Below are 26,963 nucleotides of genomic sequence, written 5' to 3'. Positions count from 1 at the left end.
CATGAGTTTTGCATGAGACTTATCTACTGCATAGCAGATTACACAAGAAAGATTTTTGCTTATTTTTTTCCAGCAGAAGAGTGGATTGAGAGAGATGGTTTTCCTTTCTATGACTTATTCCTTTGCAGAATCTTAAAGGCTGATTAGATGCAGTAAGTAGAATTTAATATATATTTCAAAGGCCATATTTAATAAATTAATTACTATGTTTTATCAGGTGGTTTATGAAATACCAACATGTAGTCCCAGAAGAGGCTGTAAAGACTGACATTGATGTTCAGACAAAAAGATCAGTGGCAATTCACTGGGGAACTTTTGCCTTGGCAAATGAGGTGAGTGTGACTGTGATAACAATAACTCTGATTCTTTGTGACACCATGGACTGTAGCCCACCAGGCTCCTCTGTCCATGGAATTCTCCAGGCAAGAATACTGGGGGTGGGTTGCCAGTCCCTTCTCCAGAGGATCTTCCCGACCCAGGGAGCAAACCCTGGTCTCCCAAATTGCAGGCAGATTCTTTCCTGCCTGAGCCACCAGGGACGATACAAGATCTGTACAGAATTACTCTAAGAGCTTTGTCAAGCGATCTCAGAGTCAGGGACTGTTACTAATTAGAGGGATCGGGGGAGCTTCATGGAGGAGGTGACATTTGAACTTAGCTGGGAGGAGGCAAGGAAGAAGTTGTTTCAAGAGAAGGAAAGTGTGGGGTTGGAGGCAGTAAGCATGGGGAATAGTGAGGAATCAGTTCAGCAAGAGGTTATAGATGATATGGAGCGCAAGGGGGGAAGTATGGCTGGACAGCTTAGAACTGTAGAGAAAAGTGTTATTTATCCAGTAAACGCTGATTCAGTGTCTGCCGTACTGTGTGCCAGGCATTGCGATGAACGGTGGTTTTATTCCTAAACTAGTACAGAAGATATGATTGTCCCTTAGCTGGACCCCAGAGCTCTGCTACTAGCCACGGTTGTGGGATCAAACAGAAGCTTAGCAAATGACTGTACTCCCCAAACAAATCTACAGAGTCAGTGCAACCTCTATCAAACTACCAATAGTAATTTGCACAGAACTAGAACAAAAAATTTTGGTTTATATGGAAACACAAATAGCCAAAGCCATCTTGAGAAAGAAAAATGGAGCTGGAGGAATCAACCTTCCTGACTGGAAACTATTAGCATTCTTATCACTTATAACTGAAGAGTAAGAAAAATATTACAATATAATTCTTCTTTAAAAATTCAAGTCATATAAAACTATACTTTGTATGAGATACATGAAATTATAGAAACAGAGGAGCCAGGAGAGGAGACTGAAGTCAGGGAAAAGGGACAGACGTGCCCTCCAGTGGTGCAAAAAGAAACCCATAAGTTATTTTATAAACATTTTTTGGGGATTTCAAAGGCATCATGTGTTTACTAAAGGACATTTCTTTTAACTACAGAAAAGTACAAAGGAAAAAGAAATTCACCCACATTTCCACAATCATAAATAATAATTATTCAGTTTGGTATTTTCTTTCCAGTTTTTATAAACATATGCTATATAGACACACTCTGTTGATGATCACAGTATACATGCTTAATTAGTTAAGTGAGGCGAAAGATATGACTTTCCTTAATTTTATTCTTTTTAATCAATAAAATTTTAAAAATATTAAGCACAATTAAAAGACAGTTTATAAAATGGGAAAAAACACCTCCAAAACTTGTGACCAACAATAGATCAGTCTCAAAAGATACAAATAGTTCATGGAGCTCAATATAAAAAAGAATTCTCAATATCACACATTATGAGAGAAATGCAAATCAAAATGACAAGACGGTATCTGTTCATACACATCAGAATGGCCATCATGAAAAACACTACAAATAACAAATGCTGGAGACAGTGTAAATAAAAGAGAAACTTCCTATACTACTGGTGGGAAAGTAAATTGGAGAGCCACTACAGAAAACATATGTAAAATTGAAAAAAAAAAAAAAACCTACCAAATGGTCCCTAATCCCACTCCCTGATGTATATCTGAAGAAAACGCTAACTCTAAATGACAAACGCAACCTTCATTCAATGATACTTACAATACCTGAAAGTGAGTGAAGTCGCTCAGTCGTGTCCGACTCTTTGCGACCCAATGGACACCAGGCTCCTCCTTCCACGGGATTTTCTAGGCAAGAGTACTGGAGTGGGTTACAGTACCTGAACATACACATAATTAAAGGGTCCATGGACAGATGAATAAAGATGACGCAGTACATATACGGAAGGGAATATTGTTGAGCCAGAGAACAGGATGCAGTAATGACATTTGCAGCAACAGACATGGACTTGGAGATGGCCTTATGGATGACGCAATCACAGCGAGGAAGACGGACGCCCCCTGATGTGACTGATGCGCTGAGCTCAGCTGCTTCAGTCGTGTCCCACTCTCTGCAACTACCTGGACTGTGGCCCACCAGGCTCCTCTGTCCATGGGATTCTCCAGGCGAGAATACTGGGGTGGGCTGCCATTGCCTCCTCCAGGGGATCTTCCCGACCCAGGGACTGAACTCATGTCTCTTACATCACCTGCACTGGCGGGCGGGTTCTTTACCACTGGTGCCACCTGGGAAGCCTGATTGTGACTGATAGGTGGAAACTAAAACTTTATAGAAATGAAGCACATTCTCTTAACAGAAACACACTTACAGATTTAGAAAACAAACTTATTCTAACCAAAGGGGAAAGGAGGAAGCCAAGGGTGCATCAGGAGGATGGAATTGAAACATACCCACAAATATATATATATATATATATATATAAAATGAATAATCGCCAAGGACCTGCTATATATCGGAGGGATCTAGACGCAGCACAGCAGTAATCTACATGAAAAAAAAGTAAGTGAAAACAAGTACAGCACTGTCTGCATATAACTTAACCAACCTGCTGTACACTTTAAACAAACATAACAGAATAAATCCACTGTACTCCAATATTACCTAAAAATTGACTTTAAAAAATGGAATGCCTAGTATATTCCCTTCAAACTCCGGTGTCCTAGGCTAGCTCACATGCCTGGCGCCTGAACAGCCTTGGTTCCCAAGTCTGGACTATTTTGTGGCTGAAGGAGCTTTGAAGGATGTGCCAGCAAATGAGATCCCCGTGGACCTGTAGTGCCTGGAGCCCTGTGAACTGGATGACAGTGTCCAGAACAAGCAGAACCTCCTACAACTAAACCAACGCAGAGGAGTCACCTGGTCCCCAGGTCTCCTGGTGCTGGGGTTCCCGCCTCTGGCTTCCTTCCTTAGAGTTGCCCAAACTTCAGACGGAACACAGAACCCTCAGCAGAGCTTCTTCAGGCTTTGGGATTTCTCCAACGGGGTGAAAAATAAGTGGGAGGAAGAAATGAGACACCAGGCCTTGGCTTTTTGTTCTGGCACACTCGGCTCTCCTTTGCAAGCCAGAAGGAGGACTCTCACCAAGGCTCTGCTTGCCCTAGCAAGCTGGGTGGGGCAGGAGGAAATCCTGCTGCCTGTGGCTGCTTGGCATAACTACACCGTGAAAACCAGTGCCTAATGGCACTTCTGCTTATTTAACTGTCACCCTGCTTATTAACTTATATGCAGAATACCTCTTGTGAAATGCCGGGCTGGATGAAGCACAAGCTGGAATCAAGACTGCCGGGAGAAATAGCAATAAGCTCAGATATGCAGTTGACACCACCTTTATGGCAGAAAACGAAGAGGACCTAAAGAGCCTCTTGATGAAAGTGAAAGAGGAGAGTGAAAAAGTTGGCTTAAAACGCAACATTCAAAAATTAAGATTATGGCATCCAGTCCCATCACTTCATGGCAAATAGACGGGGAAACAATGAAAACAGTGACAGACTTTACTTTCTTGGGCTCCAAAATCACTGTAAATGGTAACTGTAGCCATGAAATTAAAAGACGCTTGTTCCTTGGAAGAAAAGCTATGAGAAACCTAGACAGCGTATTAAAAAGCAGACATTACTTTGCCTACAAGGGTCTGTCTAGTCAAAGCTATGGTTTTTCCAGTAGTCATGTATGGATGGGAGAGTTGGACCATAAAAAATGCTGAATGCCAAAGAACTGATGCTTTTGAGCTGTTGTGTTGGAGACTCTTGAGAGTCCTTTGGACTGCAAGGAGATCAAACCAGTCAATCCGAAAGGAAATCAGTCCTGAATATTCCTTGGAAGGACTGATGCTGAAGCTGAAACTCCAATACTTTGGACACCTGGTGCGAAGAGCTGACTCATTAGAAAAGACCCTGATGGTGGGAAAGATTGAGGGCAGGAGGAGAAGGGGACGACAGAGGATGAGATGATTGTATGGCATCACTGACTCAATGGACATGGGTTTGAGCAAGCTCAGGGAAATGGTGAAGGACAGGAAGCGTGGCCTGCTGCAGCCCATGGGGTTGCAGAGTTGGACACAACTGAATGACTGAACAACAACAACAAAGGTCACTTCCCATTCAAAAGGCCTCTCCTGCTGTGAATGACAACTGCCCTCAGCAAATGTCCCAGGGTATATAACAGAGAATTCATTAAAGGGTGGACTTTCAAGAAGACCATCTGAAGATATAAATTTCATCCATACAGATTTCAAAAAAGCAGCACAGGGAAAGATGCTAAATGTCAATATTGGTAGAGAAATTCAATTCACAGAAACAACAAGCAATCACTAGGGAACATATAGAATGGCCACCATGAAAAAGTCTGGAAAAAGAAACTGCTGACCAAAATGTGGAGAAAGGGAAGCCCTCCCACGTTGTTGCTGGGATCCTACATTTCAGTTTGCTACTTGTGAAGCATTTGGATTACAATTCCATTTGCTCGACCGCAGGGTTTCAGTCAATTTCCCTCTCTCTCATCTACTAAAGTGCACTAACTCTGTTTTTGGAGTCACCAGGCAGGTGTCACGCATGCAGGACATTCTTCCCTCCCTGTTTAAATGAATAACGATATACAGGGAAAGGAAAGAAAAGGAGTGTCTGTTTAATAAGCAGCGATAAATGTGAGCCAACCTCTTGGTCGGTTATTTCTCACACCCCAGGCTGGGGAACTGAGGTTTTCACTAAGGCAACAGCTTCAAGCACATAGTTTAGTTACCTTCTTGTGCTTGCCTGATGAATTTTGCGCTCGGCCCCACAGGATTCCCCGCTCCAAAGATGCAAATGAAATTGCTGCTGTAGGAATTTGAGCGGTTCCTACAATGTGAAACCTGCTGACATTTCTGGAGCATTCTGGACACAGAGGATATTCCTCTGGGGTCCTTGTACCCCATTTAGAGAAGAACAAATGGGTATATCCTCTTATCTATATTATTTCCCTAAGAGAGTCCATCTGTCAATATCTCGGTTCCCTAACCAACTACATGCCAATGACTGGCCAATTTCTATCGCTAGCATAGAATGTACCTCTGAATCCTAGACTTACATCTGACTCAGGAGCACACGCACTTAGTATCTCAAATGTGGCAAAAGCAAGCCCTTTCACTTTCCTTGATCAGCATATTCGAACACAGCCACCTTAAATCTCCTCTTACAGTGAATGGCACCACCCCCCATCTAGTTTGCAAGTCAGAAGCCTGGCCCTGCCCTCACTGAGGCCTCCTTCACCCCCTACAATCAACCCATCCATCACCAAGTCCAATCAAATCTAACTTCCTACCTTTTCCTGAGTTTACCTGCTTTTCTCCATCTTCACTACCACTATGTAGACCAAGCTACTAACAGGCCTTCCAAAGACTCCTCAGAGTCTACCCTTGCTGTGGTCTAATCTACTGTCCCTGCTGCAAACCAGATAACTATTTTAGAATGCAAACCCAATTATGTCACATAGCTGCTTAAAAACCTTGGGTAGCTTCCCACTGCTTTGGAGAAAATGTAAACATTTCTTAGCCAAATTCTCCTTTAAAATCTCCTGTAATCCATTCCTTGCCTACTTCTGCAGATGCATTACCCATCAAAAACCACCCCCTACAGCCCTATTCCTGGCACGTTGGCCTTCTCTGACTTTCTCTGCAGAAATAAGACACGTTCCCACATCCTCTGTGACTGCTTCTGAGCTCTAGTGGCAGAGCTGAGGGGCTGAGAGAAACTGCATGGCTTACAAAGACCAAAATATTTTGTATCTCACCCTTTATAGAAAAAAAAATTTGCCAACCCCTGAACTACAGTGTAGTCATTGAAGCGACTGATTCTTTTCTGGGAATTTAACTTGTGCCTGATGGTAGCCACTGAATTATGTCATTGGGAAGCAACAGCTAATGACAGGAAATGGATGTTTGCCAGACAACTACTGTCCTCCTTAAACCCAGTGAACTTGAAATCAAAACCGAGTTTTTCCCTTTTACTATAGACACTTCCCAGATGTTTTTATCCTCTTACACTCTCTGTGCAAGATGCCAGTTATCTTTTATATCATTTCAAACTCCAGACTGCTTTATTAACAGAAATAAAATCTGCCTTGGAATTTCTGGGGACTCTGAATATCAACAAACCTGCTGGAGTGTGTGTGCATGCTGAGTTGCTTCAGTCTGTCTGACTCTTTGAGACCCTGTGGACTGTAGACTGCTAGTCTCCTCTGTCCATGGGATTTCTCAGGCAAGAATATTGGAGTGGGTTGACATTCCTCCACCAGGGGATCTTCCCGACCCAGGAATCAGACTCCTGTCTCTTGTGTCTCCTCTATTTACAGGTGGATTCTTTACCACTGTGCCACCTAGGAAGTTAGAGTAAGAGGAAAGAGGAAAAGAAAGAAAAGAACAAATGAGGGAGAAAGGATGAGAATTACACAACAGACTGAACCTGGAGACTGGACGGCCACTTCTTGACTGAAGGGCATGTGTTTTAGAATTAGGCAGCTCAAGGGTTTTGTTCAATGTTAAACCTTATAGACCTCAAATAAGGATATGACTGACAAACTTTAATTTAAAAAAATAAAAGACTGAATTTAGTCACCAATACTAGCTTGATCAGGAAATTCACTTACAGTCCATGAACCTCAGTGCCCTTGTCTATAAGATGGAGATAATAATAAAAATACATTTAGTGATAATGTGTGTACATGCCACCTGTGTGTTAGCTATAAATATAGCTTAAAATCAATACTTGTTTATAAGAAGTTAAGTATATAGGCAAATATTATATAACTATTATAAAGTATATTATGCCATTAAAAGTATATATTAAAATTAATTTTTATACAGTATGATTTTACATAATATTGCTTTAATGTTAATTTATCTGGATAAATGTGAGCCATTTCTGGTTCATAATATGTGCTCCATATATACTAGCTAAATAAATGAGTGAATAAATAAATAAATGAAAATTACAGTGTAGTATAAAAAATCTGCACCATACATTCATTTCTTCTGATCCTGTGCATACCCTTAAGTCCCTGAGAATCCTGAAAGACAGGGAGTGTCGCACCAACATTTGGTTGGGGATGCTGCTTGGTTAATCATTAACTGTTGAGAAAGAAATAGGCAAGATTTATTCACCTACCTAAGTTTATAAGTGATGTCTCTGTGTCATCCTACAAAGACCCTGACCTGGATTTTCTGGGTGCAGATTCATAACCTGGTCCAGGTGACTGGGTGTGTTTGCTATCCTACAAAAGGAAAGATAATCAGGAGGTATAGCTACAGGAGTGTCCAACTCTAGAGTAGATAGTTAATCATAGGGATCCAGTTACTATGGGCAGCCCAGAATAATGGAAAGGTCCTTGTTCTTTGTATCAAACAGATCCAGTTTCCAATTCCAGTGTTCCAATATACATTGGAGCTGTTGATACTGTCCAATATACATTCTCCTGACCCCATGGACTGTAGCCCACTGGGCTCCTCTGTCCATGGGGTTTCCTAGGCAAGAATCCTGGAGAGGGTTGCCATGCCCTCCTCCAGGGGACCTTCCTCACCCAGGGATTGAACCTGAGCCTCCTGCATAGCAGGTGGATTCTTTAACACTGAGCCACCAGGGAAGCCCATGTATGTATCTTATTAATGCTACCTCAGTTTTAAAGTATCAGAATGTGCAAACAACAACAACAACATTGTAAACACTTCCCAGAAACAGAGACCCACCTTTTTCTAGATGCATTTGTACATATTTTCAAATGCCTTCCCATAAATTTGAATACAATGTATTCAAAGTGTCATATACAGTGACAATCTCAGAACATATTCCAAAATACTTGTATGATTTTTGAAGAAGTCAATAAATAAACATTCTTTCCTTTCAAAATCTATGGCTCTACTGATTTTTATTACTTTCACTTTTAGGTGAGTGAAGTGAAAGTCACTCAGCTGTCTCCTACTCTTTGCTACCCCATGGACTATACAGTCCATGGAATTCTCCAGGTCAGAATACTGGAGTGGGTATTTCCATTCTCCAGGGTATCTTCCCAAGCCAGGGACTGAACCCACGTCTCCTGCATTGCAAGTGGATTCTTTACCAGCTAGCCACAAGGGAAACCTAAGAATAATGGAGTGGGTAGCCTATCCTTTCTCCAGTGGATCTTCCAAACCCAGGAATTGAACTGGGGTCTCCTGCATTGCAGGCAGATTCTTTACCAACTGAGCTATCAGGGAAGCCCAAGAATACTGGAGTGGGTAGCCTAATCTTTCTCCAGCCGATCTTCCTCACCCAGGAATTGAACTGGGATCTCCTGCATTGCAGGCGGATTCTTTACCAACTGAATTATCACGGAAGCCCTTTAGGAGGGTATTCTAGCCTAAAATTGAAAGTATATCATCAGGGGTTTTACAAAGCAACTTGAATTTTCCAAAATAGACATAGTCTAAGGTTGTTTTCAGTCACCTTTGTTTTATTTTTGTCCTACCTGTTTGCTAATACCTTTGTGTTGGTGTTAAGAAATTATTTCCCTATCACTCATGGTGCCATCAATTATGCCCTGAAATTTAGACTGACTAGACACCTAAAGTCAAAACGCAGAGCAAGTTTCAGGTCCAATCAGACATCTCTACAGACTCCCCTCCCTTTGCTGCCCTAGCACAGCGCCTGCTCCTTCCCTTGTGCGTGTGTGCTCGCTCAGTCATGTCTGACAACTGAGCTCATATAAATCAAAAGCAGTATTCATTGAATAAAAACAAATCGAGCTCATTGTACACCGTGTGCTTGACTGAGAACTTATGGTATTGTAATCAGATGTGATGCTATAATTCCACAGACGCACATGCCCAGATCATACCTGAACAGTGAGAAACAAATAACCAGAAATCATTGTAATGCCCTTCAAAGCAAGAAGCCCCAGTGTTCCCAGGGTATTCTAAAATAGAATCCAGGCAAATCTATTAGACAAACGTGAAAAGTCAAGTTCAAGAGTTGACTGGATAGAACATTTCCTGATGATTTTCTGTTTTTTTTTTAACTCATTGTTCTTTCAGCATACTCTGTATTGTGTGAATCTATGACTCTGCTGGTGGTCTCTACTTGCTCTTGTTGAGCTGCATTTCAACTGTCTCGTCCACTAGATGTCTTCATTGTTATGTTTGCTAGACCATGAGTGAAAATAATCTGTACAGTTCAGCGGCTGGAATTAGATAGGTCTGGATTCAAGGCCTGGCTTTGTCACTTCGTGGCTGTGTGATGTAGTAGGTAGTCAGGACTGTTTAATAAAGCTCTTAGGATACAAAGAGCCAAGTTTAAAAAAAAAAGTTGGGTTTTTTTTTCCCCTCCATTTTTTTAAATAGAAAAACTGAGATGATAATGAATGACTTCCTCCAGGCCATACAGTGATGATGATGAACTAACGCTTTTTTGTTAATCATTGAGGATTCCAGGGAGACTTCTTTTCAAACCTCCGATTGTCTGACTACCATGACAAATTCAGGTACTGAGTACGAAAAGACAGTATAAATATGACTCATCCCCAGTGAGGTTTCTACACAAGAGATTAACTCTTGCCTGAGAGCATAGCTTCTAGACACCAATGCCCGCCAGCCCCTCTCTTATCATCTGATTCAGTACTAACTGAGCATATGCAATGGATGGTTTGGGACCACGGATAAAAAAAAAGATGAGGTTCTGCTCTCCTGGAGCTCAAAGCCTATAGGGAGACTGACAGAAAAACAAAAATTGCAGTCAAATACAGCAAGTGCTGTAACAGACAACTCTACAAGAACAGCACTGGCACCAAAGACGGGTGAGGACTCTGTGGCCCTGTGGTCTGCTGAGGTCCAGAGGCTTCACTGCAGGAAGACTTGCGAGTGGGTGTTGAAAGACAGTTAGGAATTCTCTAGGGAAACATAGTGGGTTTAATGATGACCTCCCAGAAGATCTGTCTATGCCTCAAACCTTGGAACAGGTAAATATGAGCAAGACACAGAATATCATGCTTTGGTCCTTCTATCTGCTCCTTTTCCTTACATTCTGAGCTCAGTAGCTGGCACCATCATCCAACTACTCAAGCCAGAAAACTGGAACATAAAACTGGCATCTCCTTCTCCCTGGGCCTTACCTCCAATTAATATATCAGGTTGAATCTATTTCTCTCGAATCACTCCTCTTCTCCCCATGCCACCAACTTAATCCAAGCCATCTTGTTCCTTTAACAATAGCCGCCTAACTAGACCCCCACACACAGTTTCTCTAGCCTCCCTCCAGTCTACTCTCCAGACTAGTTATAATGATAACAAATTCTAAATCTGATATTTAAAAAAATGTAACTTCTTCCTTAAAATACTTTCATGTCTCTTCAACACTCTTAAGAATAAAGATAAAAATTCACACAGCTTGCAACAGCCCTTCATGATCTGACATCAACCTAACTCGCCATTGTAACTGAGTACATCTCCTCCTCCATCTCAGGTTTGATCCCTGGGTCAAGAAGAACCCACTCCAGTATTCTTGCCTGGAAAATCCCATGGATGGAGGAGCCTGGTGGGCTACAGTCCATGGAGTTGCAGAGTCGGACACAACTAGGCGACTTCACTTTCACTATCTTTGTTCCTCCATCTCTAGACTCCAGCTATTTTAAGTCACTTTCTAAAAAATGCCACACTCCTTTCCTACTGCAGGGTGTGGCTGCACTTCTAATAAAGTCTTTTTAACCTTCAAGTCTCCTTGGGGAGGACTCCTCTAATCCTAGTGCCTCTCACTATACACTTGGAGATGGAAATGGCAACCCACTCCAGTACTCTTGCCTGGAAAATCACATGGACCGAATAGCCTGGGAGGCTGCAGTCCATGGGGGTCACAAAGAGTCAGACATGACTGAGTGACTTCACTTTCCTCACTATACACTATTAAATAATCTCTATTACAGACATTAAGAGCATTTAATTTAATTATGTAACAATTTGGTCAGTCTTTGTGTTCTCAGCAATACTTCACAAGGGAAGACATTTTTAAAAGAGGGAAGAAGTAAAAAGAAAATGAAAAGGAGGAAGACCTGGCTTGGGTTCTTTTGGTGCTTGAAGCTTCTCACAGATTGGGTTGCAAAGAGAACTAAAAAAGGCAGAAGTTATGGTCGTTCTGTGGGTTTCCTTGAGCTATTATTGAGAGAACTAGGAGCTCCAGAGTTAAAAGTAGGTCATTTGATCGGTTAGGATGATCACCAAGGCCTCACAGAGAAACACCCTTGCTCCTACTATATCTGGATTTCCCTGTGGTTCAGATGATAAAGAATCTGCCTGCAATGTAGGAGACCCAGGTTCGATCCCTGGGTCAGGAAGATCCCCTGGAGAAGGGAATGGCAACCCACTCCAGAATTCTTGCCTGGAGAATTCAATGGACCAAGGAGCCACAGTCCATTGGGTTGCAAAGAGTCGGCTACTGAGGGACTAACATTTTCATTTTCCACTATATCCATCACCCTTTTTGCCCCTCAGCCCTTCCACTAAGAATTTCATGGGTGATTATTTCAGAATATGTGGTGGAAGACACCTTGAACTGAGTGTGTACACTTGGCCCTTTGTCCTATCTCTGTCACCCACTAATCATTAACTTCATTTCAATAAGCATTTATTAAAGACCCACTGTGTGTCAGGATCTCTTCTGGGGGTTGAGTTTTCAGAGTCACCTTCTCTGCTCCCAAAGAGCTCACAGTTAGAGAAAGACAAGCAAAGAGGACACGGTCAGGAGGTTCCGGTAGTCTCTCTAAGGAGGCGGTCCGTTTCCTCAGGTTGCCCGCTGCTCCTGCCCTGGTGCCTCCACTGCTCACACCATGTGACCGGCGGACTGAGGGAGAAAAGAGCTAGGCTTGGTTCACCGTGGGCTGGCTTGGTATGTGGTCTGAAGCTGAAAATAGTCTACTTCTGAACTGAAGACACTGAGAGTGCCCCCTGGGAACAGTGGGGAGCTTAAGGTTCTATGTGAGCAGAACTTTAGTACATGTACCTGACTATCCATTTTCCATTGGAAGAGACATGGCCTGATACATGGGCAGGCAAATGACATAGTTGGTAGGTCAGGGGTCTAAAGGAGAAAAGTTAAAGATCAAAGCCTGACTGGTCCGGAGAAGAGGCAGGAAAGTGCAAGTGAAAGTCGCAAGTCGTCGGAAAGTTGTGTCCGACTCTTTGTGATCCCATGGACTATACAGTCCATGGAACTCTCCAGGCCAAAATACTGGAGTGGGTAGCCTTTCTCTTCTCCAGGGGATCTTCCCAATGCAGGGATCGAACCAAGGTCTTCCGCATTGCAGGCGGACTGTTTACCAGCTGAGCCACAAGAAGGAGAAAAGTTAAAGATCAAAGCCTGACTAGTCCAGAGAAGAGGCAGGAGGATGGGGCCAATGCCAGGGACCAGGACCTGGGGCTATTTTTAATTGTGAATTAATGGTCATGAGAACCTTCAACATGGAAGTGGCACTTAAGAGCCAGGCCACAAAGTGACTTGGCTGGTTAACACTGACCAGTCTCTGTGACTGATATGAAAAGAGAAAGTGCATTTAGTCTCCAGATAAGCTGTTTCTCAACTTAAGTCAACCCCTATAGTGCCTGATATCCATATTCCAATTTGCAATTTTCTAGGCCCTGCTCCCATTAATTTCTCACTACAAAAAGTAGAAGCCAACAAACTCCATCTCTCATATTTAGAACACAGTATGATCTTTTAAAAGAAACAGTTGGAGCTTTGAAGCCAGGCAGAAGACCTATCCTTTGTTCCTTTATTTATAAATTATAATATATAGCCTTGAACAATTGGTTTACCTCTTTGAAACAGATAATGCCTAGGGATAAGGGCATAATGAAATACTGTTTTTAGAAGGTTTAGTGCAATGTCTGCCACATGATTAATACTGATTAACTATAAGGGTTAGATGTTGTCCCCTATAGTCAGAACTCGCAGCCAGATTTCTCTGAACCCTCATTTTCCTCCTACACCTCTCCTTCTTCCCTTTAACCAACCTCCAAGATGTCTTTTTAAAATGATGTTATACCTAGGATGATAATGAGACTTTATCTTGCTTCAATCCCCTCGTGACTACTATCAGAGACCAGTTTTGCATCCCACAACTTTGATTTCCTCTTCATTTTAGTCTATGACTCCCCAAAGCACCTCTAAAGTTCCCTAGAGTAATGGCAATTTGAAATTTACTGGCCTAGAGCAATTGTCATAAGCATGTGACAAAGGGAACTTACTTAATGAAAGGTCTAGGAGATACATATAACTTAACAAGGCAATTAAACACATTACCCAAGACTGTGCCACCTGGGTTTCTGTGGCCTACACCAGCAAAGACTAACAACATCATTTCAATTACACACCCACAGTTAGCCCCAGATGTGGGTTAGTAAACAAATGCTAATACAAGAAAGATGATATGAACACGGAGAGAATTATAATGGCAGATTAACATATGCAAGCTAACCAACTGTACATTCCGCAAATTAATAAAACTAGCAATAGCTTATTGTTAGCGCTATCCTGACAGCATTGACTTATTTGAAGAATCCAAAAGGTGGGGAAACAAACAAGAAAATAAAAATGGACCAAAAAATAAGGGGAGGGGCATGAGCTGGATTCTAGCTTTAACTCTGCTGCTAATAGTGTATCTAAATAAAAATATTCTCACAATAAGAAACAAAATGTAAAAACTATCTTCTTCTCGTCTGACTAGCTCTTTCACTAGACTCTGGACAAATCAACCTCTTTTCTAAGTTTCTATCTCATTTTAAAGATTGGAAAAAGGACAAAAGAGAGAGACTTGGGAAATAGGAGGAGTGTTAATTTCTAAAAGCCAGTCTCAACATCACCGTTTATTGAAGCAAATGTAGAAACAAACATAAAATCAAAACAAAGCCAAGTGAGCAGTTGGCAAGTAGAGCAGGTTTCACATAAACTGTGAATCAACAAATATGATGAAGGATCTATTATTTGGGCCCAGAACAATACTATCTACTGCTGCTGCTGCTGCTAAGTCGCCTACTAAGGGGACACAAAAGAGTCCTTGCTAAATTAATTGAGCACTTATTCCCAAATAATCCTCACAAAAGGCCTGTGAGATGAATGCTTAGAAATGAGTGAGCTTAGTTTCCAGGACACTTAACCATCCACTAAAATGCTTTGGCCACAACTATCAGAAACCCCTGATCAACAGGGGAATGCATCGCTGCCTGCAACTGAGAGTACAGTGGCCAGAAGTCTTCCAGGAGTCATACAAGGACCTGTTTCCTCTGTTCTCAGTGTCAGCTCTGTCCTGTACCTGTACCACCTGATGTTCACATAAGATGTGTCAGTGACAATTTGAGCAACACGTTTCCTTGTTTCTCAGCATGAGAGACAACCCTTCTCTTTCCTGGTATAATCTGTCTGTTTTTCCCCTCAAGCTGATGGGGACAACTCAGGTCATATGGTAACTCCTGAGTCAATATCTGTTCCTAAGGAATGTCATGTGCTAGAATGCTAAAAGTAATAAAGACCATTCCTAGAGCTGGGGATGGTGCCAGTTTTTTCTGAATACAATTATGAGAGGTGTATATGTGAACAAAAGTAAGGTGCTCATAAGAGGGAAGAGAGAGATGGGATGAAATAGACAGCCAGTGGGTCCACTCCATTTGCTCTAAGTTCAATGCGTGGCAAACGGCGAAGCCAGCACTGCACTAGTTAAAACATTCGGAGAACCTCGGACCGATTTCTGCAACTTAGAAAACCACATTACCAGGCAATTCTTCATATTACAACCCAACAAATCAGTTTTGACAACTATACCCCCAGAGACGCACGATAACTATATCTACCCGACAGAAAGGTCAGGTCACTTCACCAAAAGAATAGTGAACTTGTCAAGACAACTGAAAACAGCATTTGAAATCCAGAAATTCATGGAATAGCCAAGCATATGAATGCCATGCCAATAGAAGCCATTGCTTTGAATGAGAATCAACTGTGTTATAAATATATAATAACAATATCTGCACAATAATAAATATTCATGTGCCATTTAACCCATCTTAGTATTATTAATATTGTTTATGGCAAAACAACACTGGTGTATCTAAAAATTGCAAAAGGTATAGAAAGTTTTTAAGCAATTATGATTTTTTTAATGACTAGTCATAAACAAAGCACCTCAGCCTTCTCTAATTTCTTCTGGCTGCTACTGATAATGGTCTGTAAATAATGCTGCCCGGTGTCTGGTGTCTCTGAAATATTTAACGCTGAGACAGATGAGCTGGCAAGGTGCTGGCCTCTTTTTAGCTGAGACCTAGATCCCCAAATATTCCCTCTTCATCTAGGGTTATACCAGTTCTATGAAAATAAATATTTGCTTTTCACAAAGGATTTCTGTCCTGTGAGGAAGAAAGACAGATAGTGGCAGCCCAGGACAGCAAATCTGCTTAGAGAACTAGTTCCAGGTTGCTATGCAGAGGGAAATAAGCCAGGTAATTCAACTTTTGGACCATTTCCCAATCTTTCCCCTTGCTTAGGGTCATTACTATATACCTGTACTCCAAGCTGGACCAATAAACCCATTCAGATCCTCTCCACTGCTGGGTAAACGGAAGTCCTTGCCACCAAGATACTCCTGAAAAACTGAGCAACATTTTGTTCACTGAATGTGCCAAGTGTCCTTCCACCTCAGCTTTTTGATGATGTAATTCTTTCTGTCCAGCTTCTAAGACTCAGATAAAATGTTTCCTAATGGTCTCAGCATGAAATAACCTCTTTATCTTTGATAATACCAATCTCTGCCTAGTTCTGTATAAGCAATTTACGTACATTATGCCCTTTAACCCTGAGACAATGAGGTAAGTGTTGCTAGACCATTTCATTAAAGAGAAATAGGGGGTTGAGATGCAGCATGATTATATTCAAGGAGATCAAATCAGTCCATCCTAAAGGAAACCAACCCTGAATATTCACTGGAAGGACTGAAGCTAAAGCTGAAGCTCCAATACTTTGGCCACCTGATGGGAAGAGACAACTCATTGGTAAAGACTCTGATGCTGGGAAAGATTGAGGGCAGGAGGAAAAGGGGGCAGCAGAGGATGAGATGGTTGGATGGCATCACTGATTCAATGGACATGAGTTTTAGCAAACTCCAGGAGATGGTGAAGGACAGGGAAGCCTGGCATGCTGCCGTCCACAGGGTCGCAAAGAGTCAGACACAACTTAGCAATTGAACAACAACATAGCCAATGTCACAAAAAATGACCAAGGCAAGAGACTAACACAGGTATTTTAGATCCCAAAGCCCACACACTGCTTTTTAAATTCCAAGTACACCACAAACACTAGCATTTTATTTGTGCTTCTTTTATAATGCAGATATCATTTCTACCCACTATTAGAGCTATTTATGTGAATTTCTTTATCTTCTTTTCTAAAGCCTGGAATTCTTGAAGGGACACTCTATGTCTTATTCATATTTGTATCCTCTAAGGGATTTGCAAAGAATAGATGCTTAAGACATCTTTGTTGAAAGAATGGGCACCATTCAATACATACTTATAGCAACGAATTGTTATTATTAACTTTCAGATTTGATTTCCTGAAATCATTACCCTTGATGACAGAGAATGAAACTTTTTTTTTTTTTCTCTTTTCTAGGAAGTAAACCCAGAGACAAACAGAAAATCAAAACTGGTTTCCATCAGCATATGTGGGAAGATTTCATTTATGCTCAAGTGAAAACTAGACTGATACAAATATAAAATGCACTTGGCCATTTGTTTTGAATTTTAGCACTTTCTTTCATGAAAAAAGAGAAAGCCCAGAACCGCTGGTGTGTTAATGAGTTCCATTAGCATGTGAGCACCAGGGTTGGCATGACATCCCCTGGTTTCATAGAGCTTTTGACATCAACCATGACTGGCACTGTTTGTTGGTCATTCGGCAGGCACAGAACTTCCTCCCAGCCTTGCTTATGACAGGGTCATCGTCTGTTTCAGTTGGACACATGGGTCCTTTAGAATGGAGCTTCAGTCTGGCCGTGGTATTTGACAACAATGACAAACAGAGCAATCAACAGCTGCCACCCCACTCACTATTCACTCGCCAAAGCTAAAAAGCGACTGATTTCCGTGCCTTCTGAGGTCAAGTGTGATAGATCCTTTCTTCCTTTGGATGTAATGGGTGTCTGGTGATGAAGTTAAGAACTTAATGCAGTGAAGAATAGCATGTCTTCATGGCACAGGCTCTGGGTGCTGGATTCAAGAACTACCATTCAACTGTATGTGTTGCTTTCTATCCATGTGATTTATCTGATTTTTGTTTTTATATTGGAGAAAAAAATAATATCCTCATTGCTGTTGTTCAGTTGTCCAGTCATGTCCGACTCTTTGTGACCCCATGGACTGTAGCATGCCAGGCCTCCCTGTCCCTCATCATCTCCCGGAGTTTGCCCAAGTTCATGTTCATTGCATCAGTGATGCTGTCCAGCCATTTCATCCTCTGACACCCTCCTTTCCTCATTAGAGAATTTTAAATGAAGGAATCAGCATTTACACCATCCCTTGGACTGTGTCTGTTACATAGTAGGTACTTAATTGCTCTAAATGCTGTCAATCGCTTCTTATTTCTGTCTTCAGATATTATTTTTGGAAACAAGGACTTACATCAATTTATAAATTAGTTGTAAGTCAATAGTTTTGTTGTTTTGTTTTGCTTTACATTGCTTAGTGGCTGTCTCAGAAATATTATTGAAATTTGACTGTATTTAATTGCAAATTAGGTCACAAGTAGAACCTATTTTAAATGAGTATTAAGCCGAAAACTTAGGACCCCCAGGTTTAAACCTGACGTTTTGAAAGCAGAGAATAAGTTCCGCTCTAGGTATACTAAAAGTCTCTGACTGACAAATCCAAGCAACGGAAAGGAGATGGGACCGCTGCATGCACCACCATGCCACGGCTCAATGACTCAGTTTTCACTGCTGTAAAGCAGACATTTGCTTCCAGCTAACCATGCCCCAGTGATGAGCGTGGAAACCTATTCCCTAGAAAGATTTTCCTGCCACAACCTCCTCTCTTCTTTCCCATGAAGACAAATCACCCAAGTCATCCTGTTCCCTTGTTCCTCTCCACTTCTCACCTCTAGTCATAGCTAAGTTAATACCATCCTAGGTCATTTTTTTAAAATTTCCAAACTATATACATTCCCCTTAGCTAAGTTTATTTTCTCCTCTCTCCATAATGTATTCAGTTATTTCAAGAACCTCTATCTCCTTTATCACCTTGCAACTTTTCTGAATATCCACACGATCCTAATTTCTTGGGCTTTCTATAAGAGTAGGTCTATTAACACAGAGGAAAAAAAGAAATCTCTCTCCCATTTTAAGGGACATAATTCATTTGTATGATCATTTCTACTTGGATACAAGCTATTAGTGTAGCTTATTTAGAAAATCCTTAGTTCACTTGATATTGTATAAATCATATGATTCATTGTTTTACTTATTTCTTAGAAAATATTTGTAATTTTATCATATACTTACTTTTATGGGACTTTTAACTTCTTGAAATTCTCAATGACCATGAAGGGCATACCTTCATTGGCATTAGCCAATGTGGTTGTTGACAATTAAAAATTAGACATGAGTGACTTCCATGGTTGGAGTCTGCAGTGATGGGTATACTCCTTGACAGTTTTTCTACCAACTGGCATATTTACACAAAAGCTAATCTCTGAGCAAATTTGATCAGGTATTTAAGTGTTTACTAGTTTAGCAGTAACCAGAGTTGGAGAAGACTCTTGAGAATCTGTTGAACAGTAACAAGATCAAACCAGCCAACTAAAAAGGAAATCAACCCTGACTATTCATTGGAACGACTAACGCTAAAACTGAAGCTCCAATAGTTTGGCCACCTGATGCAAAGAGCTGACTCATTTGGAAAAGACTCTGATGTTGGGAAAGATTGAGGGCAGGAGGAGAAGGGGGTGACAGAGCATGAGAGGTTTGGATGGCATCACTGGCTCAATGAACATGAGTCTGAGCAAACTCTGGGAGATGGTGACGGACAGGGAAGCCTGGTGTGCTGCAGTCCATGTGACTGCAAAAAGTTGGACATGACTTAGTGACTAAACCACAAGAAACCAGAGTCACATAACAAGTTGGGCAAGCTTGATAATATCTCTGCTCTCTTATCTTTTCCATACTCTGACTCATGCATTTGATGAAAGGCTTTCTTGAGACAAGTACACAATAGTCTAGTGGCAGGATTCAGCTGTCCCTCCAGAAGAGAGGAGGTGATGGAATCCCTCATTGCAAGCTACACACAGACCTGGATAGAATCCCAAGGACAAGGCTTTATCTCAAAGTGAAGCAATTTTATCAGTAGATTAGAAGGCCTTGTAAGCCATCTAGCCAATCTATGTATCTTGGACCCGGTCATTTCACCAATTTAAAAATCACGCCTAACATCAATTGTACTAATTAACAGACTCTCTGGTGTTGATCAAAGAAAATTGAATCCTTCCAACAGAACTGCTAATCTGTGGGCTTCTGATTAGTGTTTCAAAGGCTAACTAATTTAGAGCTTATATTGACAATTAAGATGCTTCAAACATTCAACTAATTAGAATGGGATTAAAACACTTGCACATACACATACATACATCACCACCAACAATAAGTTACACATAATGTAAAACTCTTGGAAATTCCAAAAATTGTGTAGTTCTTGTCTTTGCACACAAGAGGTCTCATACAGGTTTACAGGTGAGATATGGGGGTAAAGTGCCTATAGTAAATACAGTATATGAGCCACGCCCTAGGAAACCAACTATAGACTTTATTGTCATTTGGTGTAGGAAAATGCTCAAGCTTTTCAATTGGGAGGAACTCAAAATGCTTAAGACTTGGTGTTTCTGTAAGTGTATGAAATGACGGGCCAGAGATTTAGGGCCATTGCAAGTATAGGAAAAGAAGAAAATATAAGTAATTTGAAAACTAAGAAAAAAATATGAGTAAATGACCTATCCTCCTAACATGTAATATACTTTTAAAATTGAGTGTTGCCTGTCCATTAAGAAAATCAAATATGTAAAAGAATGGCTATTCAGAACACACAACACAGATTGATATATTTGTTATTATTTTGCCAGTGTATTTTATATCTCTGGATTTCAAGAGGCCTGTTTAAGACTGGGTTATGCACTTAAGGTTAAATACCACTGGGGGTAAGTAATGCCTGTGTCAGGATCATGTGGCCCAAAAGATTGGGTTTAAGATGGTATGAACTACCTGAAATGAGCCAGCACAACTTAATTTTTTAATTATTAAAAAAAGATTTGATTAGTGAAATTATTTAATCATTAAACATGATTCAATAGTTGACATGTATTAAAATAAATTATAAATATTTAATCATTGCTAATTATTTTTAAATCCAACCAAAAAAGCAATTAGGTGTCTTTCTGTTAGCAGCACAATCTGAGATCCGGACAGGAAGAGCACTGCTCTTTTATTAATAAAATATGTTACTAATTATCCTTCATCTAATTAGAAACTAAACACAGTGAGTGCTTCAAAAGAACAAAACACTTAATTACCACTTAATTCTCAATACTCTCTACAATGTCACTGCCAAGGTTTGTCCAGCCTAAGCTTGAAGTCCTCCAATGATAGTGTTCTCACTTTATCCCAAAGCTCTCAAACAGCCTTTCCAAAAGCTCTGTCAGAGCATCTATTCTCATGTGTTTTCATCTAACAAATGTGAACTGAGCATTTCCCACCAACAGGTATTGTCATTGGTTCTGGGACCCAGCATTAAATAAATTACACATATATCTTTGCCCTCATGGAACTACATTCCAGTTGGGAAAGACAGACAATAAAGAGAGTTATGGGAACTATCTGGTCTGGGTTGGAAGAGATGTACTTTACAGAGGTAAAAACAGAGGAGGGCAACCCGGAGACCTGCAGTGTTGAGTAAGTTCCAAAAGAGGTAAGTCTGTTGGCAGGTAACTGGGGAAGAGGGCAGTTACTGTGAACACCAAGATCCTAGGAGGAAATGTTCCTGGAGGACGTCAGGAGCAAGAGGTGCCCGTGTGGCCAGGGCAGGGTGAGTGAGGAACCAGAAAGGCCAGAGAGGCAGCAGTGTGGGGTGTGCACACAACACGGGGAGGGCTGTGGTAAGATCAGTCTCCCAGGAGCCGCTGTATGTGAGGATGGGGGCTAGGACCCACACCAGGAAACTTTCAAATGAAGGGCCTTCGGATAATGAAAATCTGCCCTCACGTGTCCAGAATCTTATCTTCCTCAGGTTCAACAATCTCCTTAATCCATGTCCTTGCTCTTCATGTCACCCAGTTATGCAATCCTTCACCATCCTGCTGATTCTCCTTTGAATATGTTGAGGGTGCCTGGTCTCTCTCTCTGCCTATAATTTGACAGAACAATTAGTGAACAAAGGGCAGCCTTTACAACTAAGTAGTGATATGTTTTCACACCACTCTGAGTCTCCCCCATGGGGGTCTTATTATTGATCATAATGGCTGCCTGTTTGCTTGTGCATATCATCAACAGAAGGGGAACTTCCCAAAAGCAAAGACTTGATCCCATCACAATTATAACCCAGAGTCTCACATATCATTGGTTCACATGCAGTTAAACAGTCTCAGAGTCAGTGTTGGTTGAATATTTATAGATGATAAACCTGAGGTATAGAAAGGTTAAGCAATTTGCCCAAGCTGAAAAAGCTAGAAAATAGAGATAGGATATGTCCCAAAGCAAGCAGTCTATCTAAAATGAAAAGACAACCCACAGAATGGGAGGAAACATTTGCAAACAAAGCAATCAACAAAGGATTAATCTCCACAATTTACAAACTGCTCATGCAGCTCAATATCAAAAAACCAACAACCCAATCAAAAAATAGGTGGAAGATTTAAATACACATTTCTCCAAAGAAGTCATATAGATGGACAAAAAGCACATGAAAAGATGCTCAACATCACTAATTATTAGGGAAATGCAAATCAAAACAATGAGATATCACATCACACTGGTCAGAATGGCCATCAACAAAATGTCTACAAATGGTAAATGCTGGAGAGGTAATGTGGAGAGGTAAATGTGGAGAAAAGGGAACCTCTTAAATTGTTGCTGAGGATGTAAATTGGTACAACCATTATGGAGAACAGTATGCAGGTTCCTGAAACTAAAAATAGAGATACCATGTGATCCTGCAATTCCACTACTGGGCATATACCTGGAGAAAACCGTAACTTGAAAAGATACATGAACCCCAATGCTCATTGCAGCACTATTTACAATAGCCGGGACATGGAAGCAACCATAATGTCTATAGACAGAGGAAAGGATAAAGATGATGTGGTACTTATATACAATGGGATATGACTCAGCCATAAAAATAACTTTTAATAATGTTATTTGCAACAACATGGATGGACCTAGGGATCGTTATACTGAACGAAGTAAGTCAGACAGAAAAACAAATAACATGTGATATTGCTTATATATGGAATCTAAAAAAAATGTACAAATGACCTTATTTATAAAACAGAAATAGAGTCACAGATGTAGAAAACAAGTTTATGGTTACCAGTAAGGAAAAAGGGAGATTGGGATTGACACATACTACTATATATAAAATAGATAACTAATGAGGACCTACTGTATAGCACAAGGAACTCTACTCAATACTCTACCATGGTCTATATAGGAAAAAAAACTTTTTAAAAAGTATATGTATATGCATACACACTTTGGCCACCTGATGCGAAGAGCCAACTCATTGGAAAAGACCCTAATGTTCGGAAAGATTGAGGGAAAGAGGCGAAGGGAACAACAGAGAATGAGGTAGTTGGATGGCACCACTGACTCAATGGACATGAGTTTGGGTAAACTCTGGAAAATAGTCAAGGACAGGGAAGCCTGGCAAGCTGCTTGGGGGTCTCAAAGAGTTGGACATGCAAGTTGCAAGTCCATGGAGTCACAAAGAGTTGGACATGACCAAGTGACTGAACAACATATGAGTGTATGTATGTATATATGTGAGGAGGGCAGGGCTATCCACTCCAGTATTCTTGCCTGGAGAATCCCCATGAACAGAGGAGGTGGACGGGCTACTGTCCATGGGGTCACAAAGAGTTGGACACAACTGAGAGACTAAGCACATATGCACATGTATATGTATACCTGATTCACTTGCTGTGGAGCAGAAACTAATACATTTTAAATCAACTGTACGCCAATAAAAATCTAAGACTAAACAGATAAATGACCCATCTGTCCAGCCGACTCTGCTATAGTACACCCCACTGAGATTTTACTTGACTCTCTTGCCTGTCTTCGCCACGAGACCCTGAACTTCCTTGGCCAGCAGCTCTGCTGTGTTCGTTACTGCATCGCACGCATCGAGCATAATATCTAGTAAAATGGCTGGCCGGTTGTTGGACAGGTTAAAGTTTGAGAAAGTTGGTTTGCAGTTTGCTCTTGCTGAAGTCATCGAGCTGAGGCCATAACTGGTAGCATCTAAGGAAAGACTAGACTTTGTGTCTACTGATGACGATTACAGCAGACGTGACACATTCAGTGTACCCTTCCGGTGGGACAGAGTCACACCCCACTCTGTAGGAGGCGTGTAAGCACAAACATACACAGGCTACTACGCAGAGCTTTCTGAGTCTACAGGATCAAAGGTGCAGGCTCTATTCCCTTAGGAGCCGGTTTGCTCCAAGGTCATCCGTTCAAACAGGGCAGATGAGCCTGTTCAAACTAAGCCCCCAGACAGGATGTAAATATATGTCAAAGGACACATGTTTAATGGATGTGAGCAGAGACAGTCCACAGAGCATAATGTCAGTTTTATTTTTAGAGGAGAGAACTATAGATTTTTGGTTGATCCCATCACTCTATATTAAATAGCAAAGTCAATGTGGCAAAGTGGGAAAAAATCAAATTTTAAAGGCAGAGGGCCAAATTGCAATATCTGGGTCATACTTCCATTGCCATGTGAGCTTAGGAATGTCTTTTCAACTCTTAGCTATACTGGTTTCCTTGTTTGTAAAGTCCTTCCTGTCTCCATTGGTTACTAGGAGAATTCAGCGGGGTAATAGGCACAGCATCGACATATGGAACAAACCTACCTTACAGGATGCAAGCAGAATGTAATTTTATTCTTGTTTTCTACCACTTTGTTAGTCTTTTATAAGACTGGTTTATAAGGCTGGTTGTTCTATCACTGCATGAAAACTTGATTGATCTCATGACACTCTTGTTTACTTCAAGCCAAAAATACAGTGTCAGTTCAATCACTCAGCATCTAGTTTGTCTAATAAGCAGAGCTTTGACCTTCATTCACACGCAAAACTTCCCTCTATTTCCATATCCAGGACCTGATCGGGAGGTCCCCAAGACCCTCTCTGATTCAATGATTTCCTAGAATCGATCACAGGATTTGCATATAGTTGTGCTGTACCCAAAAGGATACAAAGCAAAATCAGCAAAGGGAAAGGCACACAGAGCAAAAATCTGGGGCAAATTAAACACAAGCTTCCACATCCTCTCCTGGTGGAATCACACAGCATGGAATTAATTCTCCCAACAATGAGCTGTGATGACATATGTGAAAGGTTGCCAACTGAGGAAGTTCATTAGAGACACACTATTCAGGATTTTGCCTCATGGGTACCCTGGCCTAGCGTGTAGCAAAATTCAGGGGTCCCAGGAGGAAAGCAGGAGTCCAGCATAAAGCAGACTGTTTGCACAAACAGACCAGGCCCCATGAGCTACTCCAGGGAGATGGAGGCACAGGAGCCCTCCTGAAATCCAAGCTCCCAGACACCCAGCCAAAGACCAGCTTTATAAGCAGCTCCTCTAAGGATAGTCAGGTTTGCTATGGTCACTCTGAATGCTAGCTGCCCTGAATGTGGAAAGAAATGTGTCTTCCTCTTTCTTTCTTCCTTAACTCCTTCCCAACTATTAGCTGACCTTGAGTATAGAGGAACTGGGGAGAGGAAGGGGAGGGAGGGGAGCAGGACAGTTTTTACTTAACTGGCACCATTTTACCCTTGCCCCACACATCTGCGACTGGCTGGTGTTCAAAGATTGTGTGTCTTAGTTGGTATTCCTTTGGGGGTCTCTCCTCTTTGGAGGGCTTCCCAGGTGGTGCTACGGGTGATGGATCTATCTGTCAATGCAGGAGACACAGGTTCAATCCCTGGGTTAGGAAGATTTCCTGGAGGAGAAAATGGCAACCCACTCCAGTATTCTTGTCAGGAGAATTCCATGGACAGAAGAGTCTGGCAGGCTATAGTCCATGGGGCTGAAATGAGTTGTCCATGACTGATTGTCTGAGCACCCTTAGGGATCTTCAGATTTCTCCCCTGGGAACACTTAGCTGGACTTCCTGTGATGCACTGCCACATTTTCCTTGGCCAGAAGTGGCCCCTCAGCCCCTGATTCTTCCATAGATCACTCCACATGGCCTCTGTCCGTGGAGCTCCATCATTCTCTACAGTGGCCTCCTGGGCAGGGTTTGAGAGAGCTACACTTGGTCTGTCTCTGGCTCCTGGAAAATGCTGGGGCATTTTTACCCCTAATAAGCTCTGTGAGTGTAAACAGATCAATGCAGTCACCCCTCCTTGGCTGCAGTTGCCTGAACAGCTAGCTACCTGACTCTCCCTTTTAGGTTCCAGCCTAGAGACAAGTGGGCTTCCCTGGTAGCTTAGGAGTAAAGAATGCCTGCCAGTGCAGGAGACGCAAGAGGCATAGTTTCAGCCCCTTGGTCAGGAAGATCCCTGAAGGGCATGGAAACCCACTCCAGTGTTCTTGCCTGGAGAATTCCACGGACAGAGAAGTCCGACAGGCTACATACAGTCCATGCAGTTGCAAAGAGTCAGACACGACTGTGTGACTAACACACACACACACACACATACACAGAGTCACTTACTGGTCCTGTTGTCACATCAGCTGTAGGAGCTAAATGTCAGGCTTTCTGAGTCATCCTCTTTCCATTTGTCATGAAAAGAAGAACACCCTTTTCCCTCACCTTGGTGACGGGAGAGTAGGGTTGGCAGGGGATAGGAGGGGTGACCCACAGCACACCAACAACTCTCTCAGGAAATTACTTTCATATATACTCCAGAGATTCCTCTCCACTCACGTTGATATCCAAAATTCAGATACAAACCAGGTTTTAAGGGGTCTAAAGTGTATATAATTCAAGTGGAGATGTGCCTTTACCAAAACAAAAAACATATCTATCTATCTATATATATATATATATATATAATATATATACACACAACTATGAATACAAAACTAAGTGCAAAATGAATATTTATTTTGTATTAGACAATAAATCACAACAAAATACTTAAAAAGCTGACAAATACTACAAACATAAAACTTAGAAAATAATATTGCTTTTAACTACTTGACCCTACTAACACTTTTTTTCTGTTTTTAGCCATAGACTCTTTTATCTCCTCTATATAAGACAACTTTATACTACTTTCAACAGTGTGAAAAAGAAATATAATTCAGTCTCTCCTCTGGAATTTATTTTTATTATTGATAGGTT

The 26,963-nt window shown here is 41.4% G+C and overlaps 1 protein-coding gene across 1 annotated transcript in view; it reads left to right on the top strand.

Moving 5' to 3' along the window:
• Nucleotides 1-26,963, top strand: part of LOC122451179 (cuticle collagen 19-like) — a 369,564-nt gene that overhangs the window by 306,654 nt on the left and 35,947 nt on the right. The gene's annotated exons all lie outside the window — the stretch shown is intronic.

Source organism: Cervus canadensis, chromosome 12 (genome assembly GCF_019320065.1).
Source record: "Cervus canadensis isolate Bull #8, Minnesota chromosome 12, ASM1932006v1, whole genome shotgun sequence".
NCBI classification, from domain to species: domain Eukaryota; kingdom Metazoa; phylum Chordata; class Mammalia; order Artiodactyla; family Cervidae; genus Cervus; species Cervus canadensis.
This window is presented reverse-complemented; position numbering and strand designations above follow the sequence as displayed.